General features: G+C 39.4%; 2 non-coding genes across 2 annotated transcripts; both read left to right on the top strand.

Annotated features, from left to right (window-relative positions):
- Window positions 1–242: 242 nt before the first annotated feature.
- On the top strand, window positions 243–362 carry LOC138141030 (5S ribosomal RNA). Its single transcript, XR_011162931.1, has one exon. It is a non-coding gene; the product is annotated as a 5S ribosomal RNA (ribosomal RNA).
- Window positions 363–10,528: 10,166 nt separating this feature from the next.
- Window positions 10,529–10,648, top strand: LOC138141031 (5S ribosomal RNA). The gene has a single exon (XR_011162932.1). It is a non-coding gene; the product is annotated as a 5S ribosomal RNA (ribosomal RNA).
- Window positions 10,649–14,453: the final 3,805 nt, after the last annotated feature.

A 14,453-nucleotide genomic window follows, 5' to 3' on the forward strand; every position in this document is an offset into this window, starting at 1 on the left:
CACCGCCGCCGGCGGTCGAAAAATGTGCGACGCGGGAGATCGCCAGTCCGTCTAGTAGTCTCTCTTGTCGTTAGAGCGTGACGTGGTGGTTGTTGTGGGATTTCCGTTAGTTCGGTCCGACGTCGGTCGTCAGAGGGTAAGTGCATACGGAAACGAAACGCATCGCGTTTTGATGTTCATATTCGTGCATCGGAATGTTAAAAGCAATATATTTTACACCAACGATCACACCTAAACACCACGGCAACGGCCATACCACGTTGAAAAGCACCGGTTCTCGTCCGATCACCGAAGTTAAGCAACGTCGGGCGCGGTCAGTACTTGGATGGGTGACCGCTTGGGAACACCGCGTGCCGTTGCCCCCCAACACTTTTTGTTTTTTTTTTGAAATCCATAGCAACCACCGAACCGATTTGTTTTTCGTGCAGGTATTCGGAAACATGCACAGACCCGTATAATGTAGATTCATAGCTTTAAGTACTAGATAATTAAGAAAACAATTTTTTTTGTCGATTAATTGTAAACAATTGCAGAATAAAAACTCGTCAAACGGTAAAGGTTGTCGTTCGATCACCGAAGGTAAGCCACGCGGGCAGCGGTCAGCACTTGGACGGGTGACCGGTTCATTATATTCCTTCCGTGAGTTTAACAAAGATAACATATGCAAATGTCGTAAGTGCGACGAGGAAGACGGCGATCTTTTAATGTAAAAAAAATATATATTAGGTTACGCGTACATGCCACTTTGACTGCTGCTTTATTTTTTTGGTTTTTAAATAATTAGAGATCTGAATTCAACATATCAGTTCTATGTTATAATGGACAGACAATGTTGTATTCTTGGCCCCTAACACGTTAAGACCAACATAAAAACTAGAATAACTTACCATTCGTTAAACGTTAAACAATTTCGAACCACGTTTTTTTGAGCTCGAACAAACTCATAACACAACACTCATTTATTAGTCACTGGACCATTGTAAAACGAGAAGAGAGAAAAACCATGCGAAACTATTTTTAAAACGAAGAGAATAAAGGTTTTAAATGGTAGGGCTGTATGACAGACTTGTCAATTATCGTGGGGGGTACGGCTGAGATTTATGACGAAATCGAGCGGCGCCGGCGGTCGGTCACTTTCACGAAAGAGGTCTAAACACGGGTCGTTTACGATACCCTCTGGTTACTAGAAAAGTTCTAGACAGATGTTTGTCGGCTTTTCGAGGTATTTATTTGTGAGTCCAAAGACTCAATGGAGTAATATCGGACTGAAATTCCAAGATTTTGCTGTGTAATCCAAAAAACTATGTTCCTCGTAACATTTAACGATGTGTTAATTCAACTATTATTTTAATTTTTCGTATACGTATTTATACTAAAAAGTACAGCGCTTCCAACAGTGAATTGTGAATTGAAAATGTTTCAAAGAAAGATCGATAGTTTTGAAAAAAATTACATATTAATAAATTTAGATAGATTTAGAAGTATACATTGCACTTACTTTTCAAAATTATTGTACTTCTGATTTGGTTGAAATAACATAATATGTAGCAGTCATAGTCTTGTGTACATTGCAGTCGCGGCTGGTGTTGGGTAAAACCTTTATTTTTTAGGGGGTCATTACCCAAATGACCTCATGGACCAGCCGTTCCTGTTAGGTTTTATATATCAAATTGATTCGTCTGTCTTTTTCATCATGCCTTCGAAAAGCGAGCTCCTGTTTCGCCAAAGTAACTGTGACGTCAATTAAATACGATAATAAAATTCGGTTTTTCCGAACTTATTGTGAGTGAGAGCAGTGAGAGCATCTTCTTTTCGTATCCCACCTCCACCCGGCGGCAGTAGTGCAGTGCTTATCAACATAATTACCGGCGTCTCGCCTCCACATTTTGACTTTTTTGTGTTTTATGTGTTCTCTAAGTCCAAAATTTTTAAATTTTTAAAAAGAGATTGCGGTACTATTCCTGTTGCTGAAATTATAATAATATATTTATTAATTTTTGTATTATATGTCTGTGTTATATTGTGTGAATTTGGAACAGCTATATCTAAAAGATATGCTTGCTTTTGTTGTTTATTTAAAATAATAATGTCTGGTCTGTTATGCTGAATGTGAATGTCAGTTAAAACTGTGCGATCAAAATATAATTTGTAATTGTCATTTTCTAAACAACTTTCTGGTTTATAAATGTAATGTGGTTGTGTATCCTTTAATAAATTGAATTTAACTGCTAAATTCATGTGTATAATTTTTGCGAATATATCATGACGTTTTTTATATTCGCTGTGAGCCAAAACGGTGCAAGATCTTGTATTGCAAATATAAAACCCTCAGCTCTTTAAAATATCTCCCATGTAAAGACTTTTGTTTTATATTTGCTATAGTGTCATATCACGAGCTCTATTGAGAAAATAATTTTTTAGTGAAGCAATTTGATTGTGTTGTAGAATTTCTAGATTTGAAAAACCCCTACCACCATTTTCGCGTGGTAAATTAAATCTTTCAACAGCAGATTTGGGGTGATGTTTACAAAATTTTGTAAAGAGAACTCTAGTTTGAATATTTATATTCTTTAAATTAGTTTTGGACCATTTTATAACACCAAAAGAATAGATTTAATTTGATTTGATTGATTAATACCTAAATATTTATAAAATTCTCCTTTATTTAAATTTTTAATGATTTCTCCTTCTTTAGTTATATATTCTAAATTTTCGTAATGACCACGACATATTGATTGATTTTCAGTTATTGTTAAGTTTTATGTCATCCATATAAAGAAGGTGATTTAATTTAATATTAATTTTATAAATTTTAAGAATTTTAATTAACCATGAATGTGGTACTGAATCATAGGCTTTTTTGTAGTCTATGAATTGTTGTTGCATTATTTTCCAAACGTTTGAGACTTAAAATATTCGTCAAATGTTCTTCTTTTTTTAAATCAGAATACCCCTGACAAATCCGAACATTTTGTTTTGCGGTAGATAAAAGTAAACATGGGCCAAGACAGAATATTAATATTCGGTGTGGAATTTTCCTGCGTTCTTGTTCATTTCTATCGAAGTGCTCACGAAAAGTTGTGAATATCAACACTTTGTAATTGTCGTAGTGAAAAATAAAAAAGATAGCTATGGGGCACAACTTATTTCGCACTTCATTAGAAAAGTAACAGTATTAAAATAAAAAAAATATTTTTCTAAATTTCGAACGTTAGGTCTATCCTGACCAGCCGCCAATTAGTGGTATTATTTTATTTTTTGCTGTTTTCCACAATAGTTATTTTTATATTAAATCATTGATTCAAAAAATTGAAATTAAAAATTCAAATTTTTGAAGGAACTCTGAAGTTTCAATGCAGTGACCATGTTGCTAGGTAACTAATAAAAAACAGTGCGTGAAATGAAAAACAGAAATAGTCGTATGCGTTTTGTATGGTTTCTATGGTTTCGATCTTACTAACAATGCAATGAAAATGACCCACTTCAGGCACAGATAACTATGCGTGAATTTCAATTTTTTGAATCAATTATATAAAAACAAAATTGATTTGGCGGCCGCTACACAAAAGTGGTGGGAGGCGAGAACCTGTTTCCGCCGGTCAATTTTAAAATTAATAAATTTTCCCTGGATACGTATTCGACTTATCCGGTACGAGTTATTTTTAAATTAACTTAATGGCCCGTTGCTCTTGTTCTTTTTACATTGAATATGCGATGTTTTGGCATCGTTAGCAATAGTACAATACTCACGCATTTTTAATCTAAAATTAACAAAACTTGAATGGATCGGGATTATCACACTTCTGAATTGAAGTTTTCATTCGTTTAAAATATAATTGATAGTAATACGTAATGCGGATTGCCTAAACGTTGCTTCCATCACGTCAACATCACACATTCACGTTCGCCCGTAGAAATGGCGTGATGCACACGAAATCGATCCAAAAAGGCTCATAATATTTGTGTCACGCGAATCTACGTCGAAAACTAGAAAAAAAAAAAATTCAATTCGAATTTCAATAATCGAAACGATGCGTCGTCGATACTAAACGTAGGTAGTAACTAAAGTGTGATCGGGTGCGATAAAAGTGTCCGTCAATAATCATCATCCGACAATCATTTAATAGACGAACGCTAATTTTTGGCACTCACTCGGACGACAGAACCAGTCCAGACGGAAACCGGGGCGCGGGGTGGGTGGGTGGTTGTATGTCCGTGAATCTGTCCGGCGCGCGTCAACATTTCAGTTATCGTCGCGAGAGTTAAAACGAAAGGTGGTTAGTGTGAAAGTGACGTTTTTTCGTGGAGACACGTTACGAAGGGTGAGTACCTAATATAATATAAAACCAACCGAAAACCCACAATAGTGCCCCGGTTTATTATCGTGAATAGGTGTTTGGTAAATATTTTCTGTATTCCAACTAGCAAGTCTTTTATCAAAAAACTCCGGCAACATGGCTATTGTGGTATTGTTGATACCACCTAACTGAAGAACTTAGTTAATAACTAAGTCGACGATTTTATCGGGAAATTGAACGGAGAAACAAAAATAGCTCTTAGCGACAGTTGCCTGAAGTCGCAAATAACGGCGATTGACGAAATCACGTTTTTTTTATTTTAATTCCAATGAACAATACACAGGGTCACAATTATCTGTTATGTATTCTATAATGTTTTGCAAAGTAAATAATGTGAGTTGTCATGCGTAATATTAATTAGCTAAGTAATTTTTGCAAGTATTTTATGTCAGATATGCAATGTATAATAACGTAATGTTGCAAAGTATTTTAATTTTTATGCTAGGTAGAGATAATAACTCGACAATAACTCTTCTCTAATGAAAAAAAAAATAGAAAATGATTTAGGAACATAAAAAATCTCATTAAAACAGGAACAATTGAAATTAAAATAAACATAACATTCTGTACTAAAGTACAGTTTTGTTCACTCCTTTTTTCAAAGTCTTCTGTCCTCTCATTTGCACATACTGCTATTCCAAAACAGTGAAATTGTCTGTTTCAGGGAATCCTTAACGTTCCTTGCTAATGTCAACAACGTTTTCGATGAAACAAAGAGTCGGAAAAATGTCGGCTCATTGTATTCAATAACATACGCGACTACAAAACCATCTGTATCATTTGTAGGAATCGCGGTTTTTTCGATGAGAATTCGTTCTAATTTTTTCTTTCTTAAAAAAGCTAAGTAATTTTAATTTCACTAAAGATGAACATTTAGGCTATATGCTGGGTAATGCAAATCCATCAACCATCAACTAGGTTGTTCAGCAGATGTACGATTGTTTATTTGATTTCTTCTTCCGAAGAGTTGTATTCTGGCAAAATAGAAATTTATTCATAACATAACCTCAATCAACTAAATTATTTCGAATACAATAACCACATAACTACAAGTTGGATAGGCATGGGTGCAAAATACCGATAATGCATGAAACCTAATAATAATAATAATGACATAATAAAAGTTAATTAAAAATCGCTGTTTCACGTCTTTTTCTTTTTTGTTCGAGAGTTTTTGTGGTTCTGAAAAGAACCGTTTATAAATGTGTCGAAAACGAAAAACATCTATTTCGAACTGGTGTACTTGGTGACGGCTTTGGTACCTTCGGAGACGGCGTGCTTGGCCAACTCACCGGGCAACAACAGACGCACGGCAGTTTGAATTTCTCTGCTGGTGATCGTCGAACGTTTGTTGTAGTGTGCCAGACGGGAAGCTTCAGCGGCGATACGTTCGAAGATGTCGTTCACGAAACTGTTCATTATGCTCATAGCCTTACTAGAGATACCGGTGTCGGGATGGACTTGTTTCAACACCTTGTAGATGTAGATGGCATAGCTCTCCTTCCTCCTGCGCTTCTTTTTTTTGTCGCTCTTGGAAATGTTCTTCTGAGCTTTCCCGGCCTTCTTGGCTGCCTTACCACTTGTCTTCGGCGGCATTTTTCAATTCAATTCGATTCAACAAACTCGCGAACTGCTCTGACTCGTGTGCGTGCGTTAACTTTGCACCACCACCTTTCTGATAGGTAGTGTGTTCACCAGAACCCCACCTGAAAACGGGCTCCCACCAATCGTCACGTCCTATTCTCCTATCACGGAGGCTATAAATTCGAAGCACAGCTACCAGCTTTTACAATCGACGAGTCCCGTCCGTCAGTTTTATTACTTCTCGTGGTGTCTAACGAACGAACTTAAAATGTCAGGTCGCGGTAAAGGAGGTAAAGTGAAGGGAAAAGCGAAATCCCGTTCGAGCCGTGCCGGTCTCCAGTTTCCGGTGGGTAGGATACATCGTCTTCTCAGAAAAGGAAATTACGCGGAACGCGTCGGTGCAGGAGCTCCCGTCTATTTGGCCGCCGTCATGGAGTACTTAGCCGCCGAAGTTCTAGAATTGGCAGGAAACGCTGCCCGTGACAACAAGAAGACACGTATTATACCGCGTCATCTGCAGCTGGCCATCAGAAACGACGAGGAATTGAACAAACTCCTGTCCGGAGTTACGATCGCCCAAGGCGGTGTCTTACCCAACATTCAGGCCGTACTTTTACCCAAAAAAACCGAGAAGAAACCTTAAACGAACGATCGATCCATCTCCGTGGCGAAAACTCAAAATATCGGCCCTTCTCAGGGCCACTATAGCTTTTTTTTTTCGTAAAATGACCGATGCATCTTTTCTTTTTGTATTATTATCATTTACGACTGCAATGCCAAAAGGAAAGCAAGGGGTGTTTACGATCTTGGTACATTTATCAGGTAGTCAGTTAGTAATAATTGTCCGTTGTTTCTCGAAAGAACATCATGTTTCTTTTTTTTCCTCTTATTTTTATTTTGTGGTTCTGAAAAGAACCGATTTTGTATTTCGTATTTTATTCTGGTTTTCTCGAACGGTGAAGAGCGCCAGGAAATTAACCTCCGAAACCGTAGAGGGTGCGTCCTTGACGTTTCAAAGCGTAGACGACGTCCATCGCTGTCACGGTTTTACGTTTGGCGTGTTCCGTGTAGGTGACGGCATCTCGGATGACATTTTCCAAGAACACTTTCAGGACTCCGCGAGTTTCTTCGTAGATCAAACCGGAAATACGTTTCACGCCGCCACGACGAGCCAATCTTCTGATAGCGGGTTTCGTGATGCCCTGGATGTTGTCACGCAGGACTTTGCGATGACGCTTCGCTCCTCCTTTTCCCAATCCTTTGCCTCCTTTACCGCGACCGGTCATCTTTTCAGATTATTTCAACTGACACAAAATACCTGCACACCTCGTCCCTAGGAAGTCAACTACCGCAAAATTTCAACTAACGGAGCCTTATATAGATTCAACGGTTCACCATCGACCAATCGACGAAGTCAGCCGTTGACTTTGTTCACGTATAAAAGTACAATTTAATATGGCGGAATTTTTAGTACCCGTTTACCTTTCGACGCGTGCACGTCTAACGATCGTCAGAGTCGATTTTAATAATTGTCAGTTTTGTTTTTCATTCGTTTCATTCGAAATGGCCAGGACCAAGCAGACCGCACGCAAGTCCACCGGAGGAAAAGCCCCCAGGAAACAACTGGCTACCAAAGCGGCCAGGAAAAGCGCTCCCGCCACTGGCGGCGTCAAGAAGCCCCACCGTTACAGACCTGGTACCGTGGCTCTGCGTGAGATCCGTCGTTACCAGAAAAGTACCGAGTTGCTCATCCGCAAGCTTCCCTTTCAACGTTTGGTGAGGGAGATCGCTCAGGATTTCAAAACCGATTTGCGCTTCCAAAGCTCCGCCGTGATGGCCCTCCAGGAAGCGAGCGAAGCTTACTTGGTCGGTCTGTTCGAGGACACGAATTTGTGCGCCATCCACGCCAAACGTGTAACCATCATGCCAAAGGACATCCAACTTGCCAGACGTATTCGGGGTGAACGCGCTTAAATTTTTCCACATCGTGTTTCGGAAGAACAACACGAAACACGAATTTTATAACAAAAAAATCGGTTCTTTTCAGAACCTCAAACTTTACAGGCAAAAAAAAAAATATATCGCCCTTCAACCGGAAATGAATAAAATAAAAATGTCAATAATCGGTCGGTCCTCTCGATTCGGGTTGGGTTGCGGTCGTTCGTAAAATTTTATTGCATCCTGTCATCACCTACCTGCCAGCTGATGCTATCTATTTTATTTGGTTTCGCCGTAAGGATAGTTTTATTTCTTTTTTTCGTCGTAGATTATCGTGTGGCCCTGAAAAGGGCCATTTGTGCGTGCCCCGTTGCCGGTAGTACGATGATGACGTCGGAACGAGGCACAGCCGAACGAACATGAGTCGAGTATCCATCCACGTTTCTCACTTTTTCCTCTTCGGCGAAGCGGCCTTTTTCACCTTGACAGGAATGGCTTTGGCTGTCTTGGGTTTGGGTGCTTTGGGTTTTTTAGTCGGACCAGCCTTGTTAGATTTCTTCGCTTTGGAAGGCGATCGGGGTTTCGGGGCGGCTCTAGTTTTCTTTTCTGCCGAGGAGGCGGCCGATTTCTTGGCTTTCGCTGCTGCGGCGGAGGCAGCGACGGCGCTCTTCTTTTCGGCAGCAGTCTTCTTCGCTTTGGGGGAGGCTTGTTTTTTGGCTGTCTTCGAGGAAGCCTTGTCGGAAGTCGTCGCGACGGCGGTACGTTTGGCGGATGATTTTTTCGTCTTGGATGCGGCGGACGAAGCGGGTTTCCTCTTGTCGGAGGCGGAGGCGACTTTGGCACCACCGGAGGTGGACGAGGCGAGCTTGAACGAACCCGACGCGCCCTTACCTTTCGTCTGAACCAGAGATCCCGACGCCACGGCGCCTTTCAGATATTTCTTGATGAAAGGGGCGACCTTTTCGGCGTCGACTTTGTAATTTGCGGCGACGAACTTCTTGATGGCCTGAAGAGACGATCCTCCGCGTTCCTTGAGTCCCTTGATGGCGTTGTTTACCATCTCGGATGTCGGAGGATGGGACGGTTTCGCCCTGGGATTTTTCGCTTTTTTCTCTTTCTTCGCGTGGGATTGAGGGGTGGCAGCGGAACCGGTGGTGACCGATGATGCTGTTTGATTTTCGACGTCGGCCATCTTTCACGTTAAAACGTTAAAAGTTAATAATAATTATTGAAAAAACACTTGCTCACACACGTACACTTCGAGCACCTCGTGAACGAGAATTGAACAAAAAAATTTTCTAAGTCTTTATAAAATAGTCGCCACTGCGGACGGAAGACTGAACGCGCACCGCGTCCGCCGTCGAAGAAATTGCAGGCCTCGGAATCGTTGCCCGCGTGATGGCATCGTCCTCTTTCCTCGATCACCATCGCCACCGTGTGATCAAGCTGGCCGAACTCGGTTTCCGAAGTTTCCCTGGAGATAGCGAAGTTCGTCTCGGAACGTCGGTGGGTTTCGAATCAGGTACACGCCCCTCCAACCACCAGCCCTAAATCCGGGTCGTCACGGTTTCGATTCGGGACCGACGGTTTACGTCGGCGGTGCGGGGTAGACGCGTCGATTCCGGGAATCCATATTTCGTTCGCCGAAATATTGGTCCATCTCTTCCCGGAATACCGCGCCACCTTCTCGATTTTACGACATCTTCGCGTCGCCAAACGCTTCCGAAACGGTCGAAGCACAGAAAGGACCTGGTGTTCGAACCGAGGCAATTCCGACAACAGGATGCCGCGAACCGCCTCTCCGACGTTCAGGTCGATCGTTTTCGGCGGAAGTTGAAACGGGACGAGTCGACGACGGGTCCCGTTGCCGTCCGGACCCTTCGGGACGGCCGAAAGTCCGTCGAGAGGATCATCCGAAAGGAGACGGTCTTCATCGTCCGACCGATGCCGCACCTACGAGTTTTCCGATATTTTCTTCGACGGATCTTCAGGTTTTCTTCCTTTCTTCCGTCTTTCTCTCTTCGTAATTTCGTGTCCGACCTGCGTCGTCCGAAGTCGGGGTGAAGATCGAAGAAAAAACGCCAAAAATAACAACTCGTCAGCCACGCACACCGCGTTCGAATGTCTAACGGTCCAACTTGGATTTTCGAAGATCGCCGAATCCGAGGGACGATAAATAATAATAATAATAATAATAATGGTAATAAATAATAATGTTAATAATAATAATAATGATATGATGATTATAACGATAATTATTATAGATAGGTAAATAGAAACACAGGTCTCCTCTCGAAAATCGGAACTTCCTGATATTACTTACATATTTCGGTCGATCCAAATGTGGGAATCTCGTCGTCGTCGGAGCAAGCAGCGCGGTAGGTGGGGTGAAATTCTGGATTTTCCACCGCCGCCGGCGGTCGAAAAATGTGCGACGCGGGAGATCGCCAGTCCGTCTAGTAGTCTCTCTTGTCGTTAGAGCGTGACGTGGTGGTTGTTGTGGGATTTCCCGTTAGTTCGGTCCGACGTCGGTCGTCAGAGGGTAAGTGCATACGGAAACGAAACGCATCGCGTTTTGATGTTCATATTCGTGCATCGGAATGTTAAAAGCAATATATTTTACACCAACGATCACACCTAAACACCACGGCAACGGCCATACCACGTTGAAAAGCACCGGTTCTCGTCCGATCACCGAAGTTAAGCAACGTCGGGCGCGGTCAGTACTTGGATGGGTGACCGCTTGGGAACACCGCGTGCCGTTGCCCCCCAACACTTTTTGTTTTTTTTTGAAATCCATAGCAACCACCGAACCGATTTGTTTTTCGTGCAGGTATTCGGAAACATGCACAGACCCGTATAATGTAGATTCATAGCTTTAAGTACTAGATAATTAAGAAAACAATTTTTTTTGTCGATTAATTGTAAACAATTGCAGAATAAAAACTCGTCAAACGGTAAAGGTTGTCGTTCGATCACCGAAGGTAAGCCACGCGGGCAGCGGTCAGCACTTGGACGGGTGACCGGTTCATTATATTCCTTCCGTGAGTTTAACAAAGATAACATATGCAAATGTCGTAAGTGCGACGAGGAAGACGGCGATCTTTTAATGTAAAAAAAATATATATTAGGTTACGCGTACATGCCACTTTGACTGCTGCTTTATTTTTTTGGTTTTTAAATAATTAGAGATCTGAATTCAACATATCAGTTCTATGTTATAATGGACAGACAATGTTGTATTCTTGGCCCCTAACACGTTAAGACCAACATAAAAACTAGAATAACTTACCATTCGTTAAACGTTAAACAATTTCGAACCACGTTTTTTTGAGCTCGAACAAACTCATAACACAACACTCATTTATTAGTCACTGGACCATTGTAAAACGAGAAGAGAGAAAAACCATGCGAAACTATTTTTAAAACGAAGAGAATAAAGGTTTTAAATGGTAGGGCTGTATGACAGACTTGTCAATTATCGTGGGGGGTACGGCTGAGATTTATGACGAAATCGAGCGGCGCCGGCGGTCGGTCACTTTCACGAAAGAGGTCTAAACACGGGTCGTTTACGATACCCTCTGGTTACTAGAAAAGTTCTAGACAGATGTTTGTCGGCTTTTCGAGGTATTTATTTGTGAGTCCAAAGACTCAATGGAGTAATATCGGACTGAAATTCCAAGATTTTGCTGTGTAATCCAAAAAACTATGTTCCTCGTAACATTTAACGATGTGTTAATTCAACTATTATTTTAATTTTTCGTATACGTATTTATACTAAAAAGTACAGCGCTTCCAACAGTGAATTGTGAATTGAAAATGTTTCAAAGAAAGATCGATAGTTTTGAAAAAAATTACATATTAATAAATTTAGATAGATTTAGAAGTATACATTGCACTTACTTTTCAAAATTATTGTACTTCTGATTTGGTTGAAATAACATAATATGTAGCAGTCATAGTCTTGTGTACATTGCAGTCGCGGCTGGTGTTGGGTAAAACCTTTATTTTTTAGGGGGTCATTACCCAAATGACCTCATGGACCAGCCGTTCCTGTTAGGTTTTATATATCAAATTGATTCGTCTGTCTTTTTCATCATGCCTTCGAAAAGCGAGCTCCTGTTTCGCCAAAGTAACTGTGACGTCAATTAAATACGATAATAAAATTCGGTTTTTCCGAACTTATTGTGAGTGAGAGCAGTGAGAGCATCTTCTTTTCGTATCCCACCTCCACCCGGCGGCAGTAGTGCAGTGCTTATCAACATAATTACCGGCGTCTCGCCTCCACATTTTGACTTTTTTGTGTTTTATGTGTTCTCTAAGTCCAAAATTTTTAAATTTTTAAAAAGAGATTGCGGTACTATTCCTGTTGCTGAAATTATAATAATATATTTATTAATTTTTGTATTATATGTCTGTGTTATATTGTGTGAATTTGGAACAGCTATATCTAAAAGATATGCTTGCTTTTGTTGTTTATTTAAAATAATAATGTCTGGTCTGTTATGCTGAATGTGAATGTCAGTTAAAACTGTGCGATCAAAATATAATTTGTAATTGTCATTTTCTAAACAACTTTCTGGTTTATAAATGTAATGTGGTTGTGTATCCTTTAATAAATTGAATTTAACTGCTAAATTCATGTGTATAATTTTTGCGAATATATCATGACGTTTTTTATATTCGCTGTGAGCCAAAACGGTGCAAGATCTTGTATTGCAAATATAAAACCCTCAGCTCTTTAAAATATCTCCCATGTAAAGACTTTTGTTTTATATTTGCTATAGTGTCATATCACGAGCTCTATTGAGAAAATAATTTTTTAGTGAAGCAATTTGATTGTGTTGTAGAATTTCTAGATTTGAAAAACCCCTACCACCATTTTCGCGTGGTAAATTAAATCTTTCAACAGCAGATTTGGGGTGATGTTTACAAAATTTTGTAAAGAGAACTCTAGTTTGAATATTTATATTCTTTAAATTAGTTTTGGACCATTTTATAACACCAAAAGAATAGATTTAATTTGATTTGATTGATTAATACCTAAATATTTATAAAATTCTCCTTTATTTAAATTTTTAATGATTTCTCCTTCTTTAGTTATATATTCTAAATTTTCGTAATGACCACGACATATTGATTGATTTTCAGTTATTGTTAAGTTTTATGTCATCCATATAAAGAAGGTGATTTAATTTAATATTAATTTTATAAATTTTAAGAATTTTAATTAACCATGAATGTGGTACTGAATCATAGGCTTTTTTGTAGTCTATGAATTGTTGTTGCATTATTTTCCAAACGTTTGAGACTTAAAATATTCGTCAAATGTTCTTCTTTTTTTAAATCAGAATACCCCTGACAAATCCGAACATTTTGTTTTGCGGTAGATAAAAGTAAACATGGGCCAAGACAGAATATTAATATTCGGTGTGGAATTTTCCTGCGTTCTTGTTCATTTCTATCGAAGTGCTCACGAAAAGTTGTGAATATCAACACTTTGTAATTGTCGTAGTGAAAAATAAAAAAGATAGCTATGGGGCACAACTTATTTCGCACTTCATTAGAAAAGTAACAGTATTAAAATAAAAAAAATATTTTTCTAAATTTCGAACGTTAGGTCTATCCTGACCAGCCGCCAATTAGTGGTATTATTTTATTTTTTGCTGTTTTCCACAATAGTTATTTTTATATTAAATCATTGATTCAAAAAATTGAAATTAAAAATTCAAATTTTTGAAGGAACTCTGAAGTTTCAATGCAGTGACCATGTTGCTAGGTAACTAATAAAAAACAGTGCGTGAAATGAAAAACAGAAATAGTCGTATGCGTTTTGTATGGTTTCTATGGTTTCGATCTTACTAACAATGCAATGAAAATGACCCACTTCAGGCACAGATAACTATGCGTGAATTTCAATTTTTTGAATCAATTATATAAAAACAAAATTGATTTGGCGGCCGCTACACAAAAGTGGTGGGAGGCGAGAACCTGTTTCCGCCGGTCAATTTTAAAATTAATAAATTTTCCCTGGATACGTATTCGACTTATCCGGTACGAGTTATTTTTAAATTAACTTAATGGCCCGTTGCTCTTGTTCTTTTTACATTGAATATGCGATGTTTTGGCATTCGTTAGCAATAGTACAATACTCACGCATTTTTAATCTAAAATTAACAAAACTTGAATGGATCGGGATTATCACACTTCTGAATTGAAGTTTTCATTCGTTTAAAATATAATTGATAGTAATACGTAATGCGGATTGCCTAAACGTTGCTTCCATCACGTCAACATCACACATTCACGTTCGCCCGTAGAAATGGCGTGATGCACACGAAATCGATCCAAAAAGGCTCATAATATTTGTGTCACGCGAATCTACGTCGAAAACTAGAAAAAAAAAAAATTCAATTCGAATTTCAATAATCGAAACGATGCGTCGTCGATACTAAACGTAGGTAGTAACTAAAGTGTGATCGGGTGCGATAAAAGTGTCCGTCAATAATCATCATCCGACAATCATTTAATAGACGAACGCTAATTTTTGGCACTCACTCGGACGACAGAACC

This window comes from Tenebrio molitor, unplaced genomic scaffold (genome assembly GCF_963966145.1).
Source record: "Tenebrio molitor unplaced genomic scaffold, icTenMoli1.1 SCAFFOLD_812, whole genome shotgun sequence".
NCBI lineage: Eukaryota > Metazoa > Arthropoda > Insecta > Coleoptera > Tenebrionidae > Tenebrio > Tenebrio molitor.